Source organism: Staurois parvus, unplaced genomic scaffold (genome assembly GCF_062004578.1).
Source record: "Staurois parvus isolate SC_StPar_1 unplaced genomic scaffold, SC_StPar_1.0 ptg004058l, whole genome shotgun sequence".
Lineage (NCBI taxonomy): Eukaryota > Metazoa > Chordata > Amphibia > Anura > Ranidae > Staurois > Staurois parvus.
This window is the reverse complement of record NW_028321853.1, coordinates 30,001-36,527: the sequence shown is the minus strand read 5'-3', so window position 1 is coordinate 36,527 and position 6,527 is coordinate 30,001. Positions and strand designations below refer to the sequence as shown.

The following is a 6,527-nucleotide window of genomic DNA, read 5'->3' as shown; positions in this document are numbered from 1 at the left end:
GTTTGTTCCATTTGATGTGTTCCGGTGATAGGAAGTGACTGACACAAATCCTTTAAGCCGCCTCACATCCTGGACGTTGGAGGATTCTCCTCCCGGGCAGAGTTCTGGTTTCCTCCAGTTGGTTGGAGGTCAGTTGGAGGTTATTGTGCATTTGATTTGCAGAGGACGGTTGTGCCTGGAGGTCGGAGTCCCGGCCTCTCCTCCTACGTACAGAAATCCAATCTCTCCTCTTCGGATCGCACACCTCGGAGGTTGTCGGGGATTTGGTGGAAGAAGAGAAATGTTATTACAATTCCCACCCCAAGAATAACCGGATGGAGGTTCCTGTATGCAGGAGAAGGAGCCTTGATTTCAGGTCACGGGTCTGTGGTGATCGGTCACGGGTCTGTGGTGATGGGTCACGTGTCTGTGGTGATGGGTCACGTGTCTGTGGTGATGGTTCACGGGTCTGTGGTGATCGGTCCCGGGTCTGTGGTGATGGGTCACGGCTCTGTGGTGATCGGTCACGGGTCTGTGGTGATCGGTCACGGGTCTGTGGTGATCGGTCACGGGTCTGTGGTGATCGGTCCCGGGTCTGTGGTGATGGGTCACGGCTCTGTGGTGATCGGTCAAGTCTATGTGGTGATGGGTCCCGGGTCTGTGGTGATCGGTCACGGCTCTGTGGTGATCGGTCAAGTCTATGTGGTGATGGGTCACGGCTCTGTGGTGATCGGTCACGGCTCTGTGGTGATCGGTCACGTCTCTGTGGTGATGGGTCATGGCTCTGTGGTGATCGGTCACGGCTCTGTGGTGATCAGTCACGTCTCTGTGGTGATGGGTCACGGCTCTGTGGTGATCGGTCATGGCTCTGTGGTGTGGTGATGGGTCACGGCTCTGTGGTGTGGTGATCGGTCACGGGTCTGTGGTGATCGGTCATGGCTCTGTGGTGATGGGTCACAGCTCTGTGATGATAGGTCACGGCTCTGTGGTGATCGGTCACGGCTCTGTGGTGTGGTGATTGGTCATGGCTCTGTGATCGGTCACGGCTCTGTGGTGTGGTGATCGGTCACGGCTCTGTGGTGATCGGTCCCGGGTCTGTGGTGATCGGTCACGGCTCTGTGGTGATGGGTCACAGGTCTGTGGTGATGGGTCCCGGGTCTGTGGTGATCGGTCACGGCTCTGTGGTGATCGGTCCCGGGTCTGTGGTGATCGGTCACGGCTCTGTGGTGATGGGTCACGGGTCTGTGGTGATCGGTTCCGGGTCTGTGGTGATCGGTCACGGCTCTGTGGTGATCGGTCACGGCTGTGTGGTGATGGGTCACGTGTCTGTGGTGATGGGTCACAGGTCTGTGATGATCGGTCACGGCTCTGTGGTGATCGGTCCTGGGTCTGTGGTGATCGGTCACGGCTCTGTGGTGATCGGTCACGGCTCTGTGGTGATCGGTCACGGCTCTGTGGTGATCGGTCATGGCTCTGTGGTGTGGTGATGGGTCACGGCTCTGTGGTGTGGTGATGGGTCACGGGTCTGTGGTGATCGGTCATGGCTCTGTGGTGATGGGTCACGGCTCTGTGATGATCGGTCACGGCTCTGTGGTGATCGGTCACGGCTCTGTGGTGATCGGTCACGGCTCTGTGGTGTGGTGATCGGTCATAGCTCTGTGATCGGTCATGGCTCTGTGGTGTGGTGATGGGTCATGGGTCTGTGGTGATCGGTCACGGCTCTGTGGTGATCGGTCACGGCTCTGTGGTGATCGGTCACGGCTCTGTGGTGATCGGTCACGGGTCTGTGGTGATCGGTCACGGCTCTGTGGTGATGGGTCACGGGTCTGTGGTGATCGGTTCCGGGTCTGTGGTGATCGGTCACGGCTCTGTGGTGATCGGTCACGGCTGTGTGGTGATGGGTCACGTGTCTGTGGTGATGGGTCACAGGTCTGTGATGATCGGTCACGGCTCTGTGGTGATCGGTCCTGGGTCTGTGGTGATCGGTCACGGCTCTGTGGTGATCGGTCACGGCTCTGTGGTGATCGGTCACGGGTCTGTGGTGATCGGTCATGGCTCTGTGGTGATGGGTCACGGCTCTGTGATGATCGGTCACGGCTCTGTGGTGATCGGTCACGGCTCTGTGGTGATCGGTCACGGCTCTGTGGTGTGGTGATCGGTCATAGCTCTGTGATCGGTCATGGCTCTGTGGTGTGGTGATGGGTCATGGGTCTGTGGTGATCGGTCACGGCTCTGTGGTGATCGGTCACGGCTCTGTGGTGATCGGTCACGGCTCTGTGGTGATCGGTCCCGGGTCTGTGGTGATCGGTCACGGCTCTGTGGTGATCGGTCAAGGCTCTGTGGTGATCGGTCACGGCTCTGTGGTGATCGGTCATGGCTCTGTGGTGATCGGTCACGGCTCAGTGGTGATGGGTCACGGGTCTGTGGTGATCGGTCATGGCTCTGTGGTGATCGGTCCCGGGTCTGTGGTGATCGGTCACGGCTCAGTGGTGATGGGTCACGGGTCTGTGGTGATCGGTCACGGCTCTGTGGTGATCGGTCCCGGGTCTGTGGTGATCGGTCACGGCTCAGTGGTGATGGGTCACGGCTCAGTGGTGATGGGTCACGGGTCTGTGGTGATCGGTCACGGCTCAGTGGTGATGGGTCACGGGTCTGCGGTGATCGGTCACGGGTCTGTGGTGATCGGTCATGGCTCTGTGGTAATCGGTCACGGCTCTGTGGTGATGGGTCACGTGTCTGTGGTGTGGTGATGGGTCACGGGTCTGTGGTGATCGGTCATGGCTCTGTGGTGATGGGTCACGGCTCTGTGATGATTGGTCACGGGTCTGTGGTGATCGGTCATGGCTCTGTGGTGTGGTGATCGGTCATAGCTCTGTGATCGGTCATGGCTCTGTGGTGTGGTGATGGGTCATGGGTCTGTGGTGATCGGTCACGGCTCTGTGGTGATCGGTCGCGGCTCTGTGGTGATGGGTCACGTGTCTGTGGTGATGGGTCACGGGTCTGTGGTGATCGGTCACGGCTCTGTGGTGATCGGTCCCGGGTCTGTGGTGATCGGTCACGGCTCAGTGGTGATGGGTCACGGGTCTGTTGTGATCGGTCACAGCTCTGTGGTGATCGGTCCCGGGTCTGTGGTGATCGGTCACGGCTCAGTGGTGATGGGTCATGGGTCTGTGGTGATCGGTCACGGGTCTGTGGTGATCGGTCACGGGTCTGTGGTGATCGGTCACGGGTCTGTGGTGATCGGTCATGGCTCCGATTGGTCAATTTGCAGTGGAAGGAGAAGCCAAGTCACCGGCCAGTTTGTGGGAAATGATAAGTCGTTCTCACATTGAAGGACGTGTCGATAAAACGCAGAATCCGTGAGGTCGGGGGAGGTCTGTAAAGTCGAGGGAGGTCTGTGAAGTCAGGGGAGGTCTGTGAGGACGGGGGAGGTCTGTGAAGTCGGGGGAGATCTGTGAGGATGGGGGAGGTCTGTGAAGTCGGGGAGGTTTGTGAGGTTGGGGGAGGTCTGTGAGGACGGGGGAGGTCTTTGAAGACGGGGGAGGTCTGTGAGGACAGGGGAGGTCTGTGAGGTCAAGGGACGTCTGTGAGGTCGGGGGTGGTCTGTGAGGACGGTGAGGTCTGTGAAGTCGGGGGAGGTCTGTGAGGACGGGGGAGGTCTGTGAAGTTGGGGGAGGTCTGTGAGGACAGGGGAGGTCTGTGAGGTCGGGGGAGGTCTGTGAGGACGGGGGAAGTCTGTGAGGTCGGGGGAGGTCTGTGAGGTCGGGGGAGGTCTGTGAGGACGGGGGAGGTCTGTGAAGTTGGGGGAGGTCTGTGAAGTCGATGGAGGGCTGTGAGGACGGGGGAGTTCTGTGAAGTTGGGGGAGGTCTGTGAGGTCGAGGGAGTTCTGTGAGGACGGGGGAGGTCGTTGAAGTCGGGGGAGGTCTGTGAGGACGGGGGAGGTCTGTGAGGTCGGGGGAGGTCTGTGAGGACGGGGGAAGTCTGTGAGGACAGGGGGAAGTCTGTGAGGTCGGGGGAGGTCTGTGAGGACGGGGGAGGTCTGTGAGGTCGGGGGAGGTCTGTGAGGACGGGGGAAGTCTGTGAGGACAGGGGGAAGTCTGTGAGGACGGGGGAGGTCTGTGAGGTCAAGGGACGTCTGTGAGGTCGGGGGAGGTCTGTGAAGTCGGGGGTGGTCTGTGAGGACGGTGAGGTCTGTGAAGTCGGGGGAGGTCTGTGAGGACGGGGGAGGTCTGTGAAGTTGGGGGAGGTCTGTGAAGTCGAGGGAGGGCTGTGAGGACGGGGGAGTTCTGTGAAGTTGGGGGAGGTCTGTGAGGTCGAGGGAGTTCTGTGAGGACGGGGGAGGTCGTTGAAGTCGGGGGAGGTCTGTGAGGACAGGGGAGGTCTGTGAGGTCGGGGGAGGTCTGTGAGGACGGGGGAAGTCTGTGAGGTCGGGGGAGGTCTGTGAGGTCGGGGGAGGTCTGTGAGGACGGGGGAGGTCTGTGAAGTTGGGGGAGGTCTGTGAAGTCGATGGAGGGCTGTGAGGACGGGGGAGTTCTGTGAAGTTGGGGGAGGTCTGTGAGGTCGAGGGAGTTCTGTGAGGACGGGGGAGGTCGTTGAAGTCGGGGGAGGTCTGTGAGGACGGGGGAGGTCTGTGAGGTCGGGGGAGGTCTGTGAGGACGGGGGAAGTCTGTGAGGACGGGGGAAGTCTGTGAGGTCGGGGGAGGTCTGTGAGGTCAGGGGAGGTCTGTGAGGTCGAGGGAGTTCTGTGAGGACGGGGGAGGTCGTTGAAGTCGGGGGAGGTCTGTGAGGACGGGGGAGGTCGTTTAAGTTGGGGGAGGTCTGTGAGGACGGGGGAGGTCGTTGAAGTCGGGGGAGGTCTGTGAGGACGGGGGAGGTCTGTGAGGACGGGGGAGGTCTGTGAGGTCGGGGGAGGTCTGTGAGGTCGGGGGAGGTCTGTGAGGTCGGGGGAAGTCTGTGAGGACGGGGGAGGTCTGTGAGGACGGGGGAGGTCTGTGAGGTCGGGGGAGGTCTGTGAGGACGGTTTGGTGCCAACATTGGAATCGTCTTCAATAATAAAAACCTCAAAAATTCCTCATAAACATCATTTATTACGCCGATATCATTCTAAATAATCGCAGAAATAAAAAGTTCCTGGGACATGAAGAGTAAATGACACGAGCAACTGTCTTCATGGTTGTGTAGAAAGACAGATGGATTCCGGCTCATTTGCCGACGTGCATAACATGTGACTTTGGACCCAACACGTCAGGGCGCCGGTATCATGTGATGGAAATTCATTCAGATTGGAAATGAGTGCAAATCCTGTCTGGAGGACCCCGATTGTTCTCAGATTGAAATGAATGGAAATCCCGGATGAGCCCCCAACCATTTTGCCGATTTTTCCTGTTTCGGGAGTAAACGTTTCCGATCTGGAATGAGGTGCATTGTTGTCTATGGGGCAGTGCACACAGCTCAGCGAAAACCTGCGAAACAAAAAGAGAAAATGTTTCATTGGAGTGCAGTCATTTACTGACGTGTTTACTTGTTGTGGCCCTTTGCACATGGGAGTCGTCATTTACTGACGTGTTTACTCCTTGTGGCCCCTTGCACATGGGCGTCGTCATTTACTGACATGTTTACTTGTTGTGGCCCCTTGCACATGGCCGTATTCATTTACTGACGTGTTTACTCGTTGTGGCCCTTTGCACATGGGCGTCGTCATTTACTGACGTATTTACTCCTTGTGGCCCCTTGCACATGGGAGTCGTCATTTACTGACGTATTTACTCCTTGTGGCCCCTTGCACATGGGCGTCGTCATTTACTGACATGTTTACTTGTTGTGTCCCCTTGCACATGGGAGTCATCATTTACTGACATGTTTACTGCTTGTGGCCCCTTGCACATGGGAGTCATCATTTACTGACATGTTTACTGCTTGTGGCCCCTTGCACATGGGAGTCATCATTTACTGACATGTTTACTGCTTGTGGCCCCTTGCACATGGGAGTCGTCATTTACTGACATGTTTACTCGTTGTGGCCCCTTGCACATGGGAGTCATCATTTACTGACGTGTTTACTTGTTGTGGCCCCTTGCACATGGCCGTATTCATTTACTGACGTGTTTACTCGTTGTGGCCCTTTGCACATGGGAGTCGTCATTTACTGACATGTTTACTCCTTGTGTCCCCTTGCACATGGGCGTCGTCATTTACTGACGTATTTACTCCTTGTGGCCCCTTGCACATGGGCGTCGTCATTTACTGACATGTTTACTCCTTGTGTCCCCTTGCACATGGGCGTCGTCATTTACTGACGTATTTACTCCTTGTGGCCCCTTGCACATGGGCGTCGTCATTTACTGACATGTTTACTTGTTGTGTCCCCTTGCACATGGGAGTCATCATTTACTGACATGTTTACTGCTTGTGGCCCCTTGCACATGGGAGTCATCATTTACTGACATGTTTACTGCTTGTGGCCCCTTGCACATGGGAGTCGTCATTTACTGACATGTTTACTGCTTGTGGCCCCTTGCACATGGGAGTCGTCATTTACTGACATGTT

At 57.2% G+C, this 6,527-nt stretch overlaps 1 long non-coding RNA gene across 1 annotated transcript in view; it reads right to left on the bottom strand.

Moving 5' to 3' along the window:
- Positions 1 to 5,047: 5,047 nt before the first annotated feature.
- The window catches only part of LOC149427077 (uncharacterized), a 23,667-nt gene continuing 22,187 nt past the window's right edge, over positions 5,048 to 6,527 (bottom strand). The window contains exon 2 of the long non-coding RNA XR_016311450.1: positions 5,048 to 5,442. This is a non-coding gene — a long non-coding RNA (uncharacterized LOC149427077). The remainder of the gene's footprint in view (positions 5,443 to 6,527) is intronic.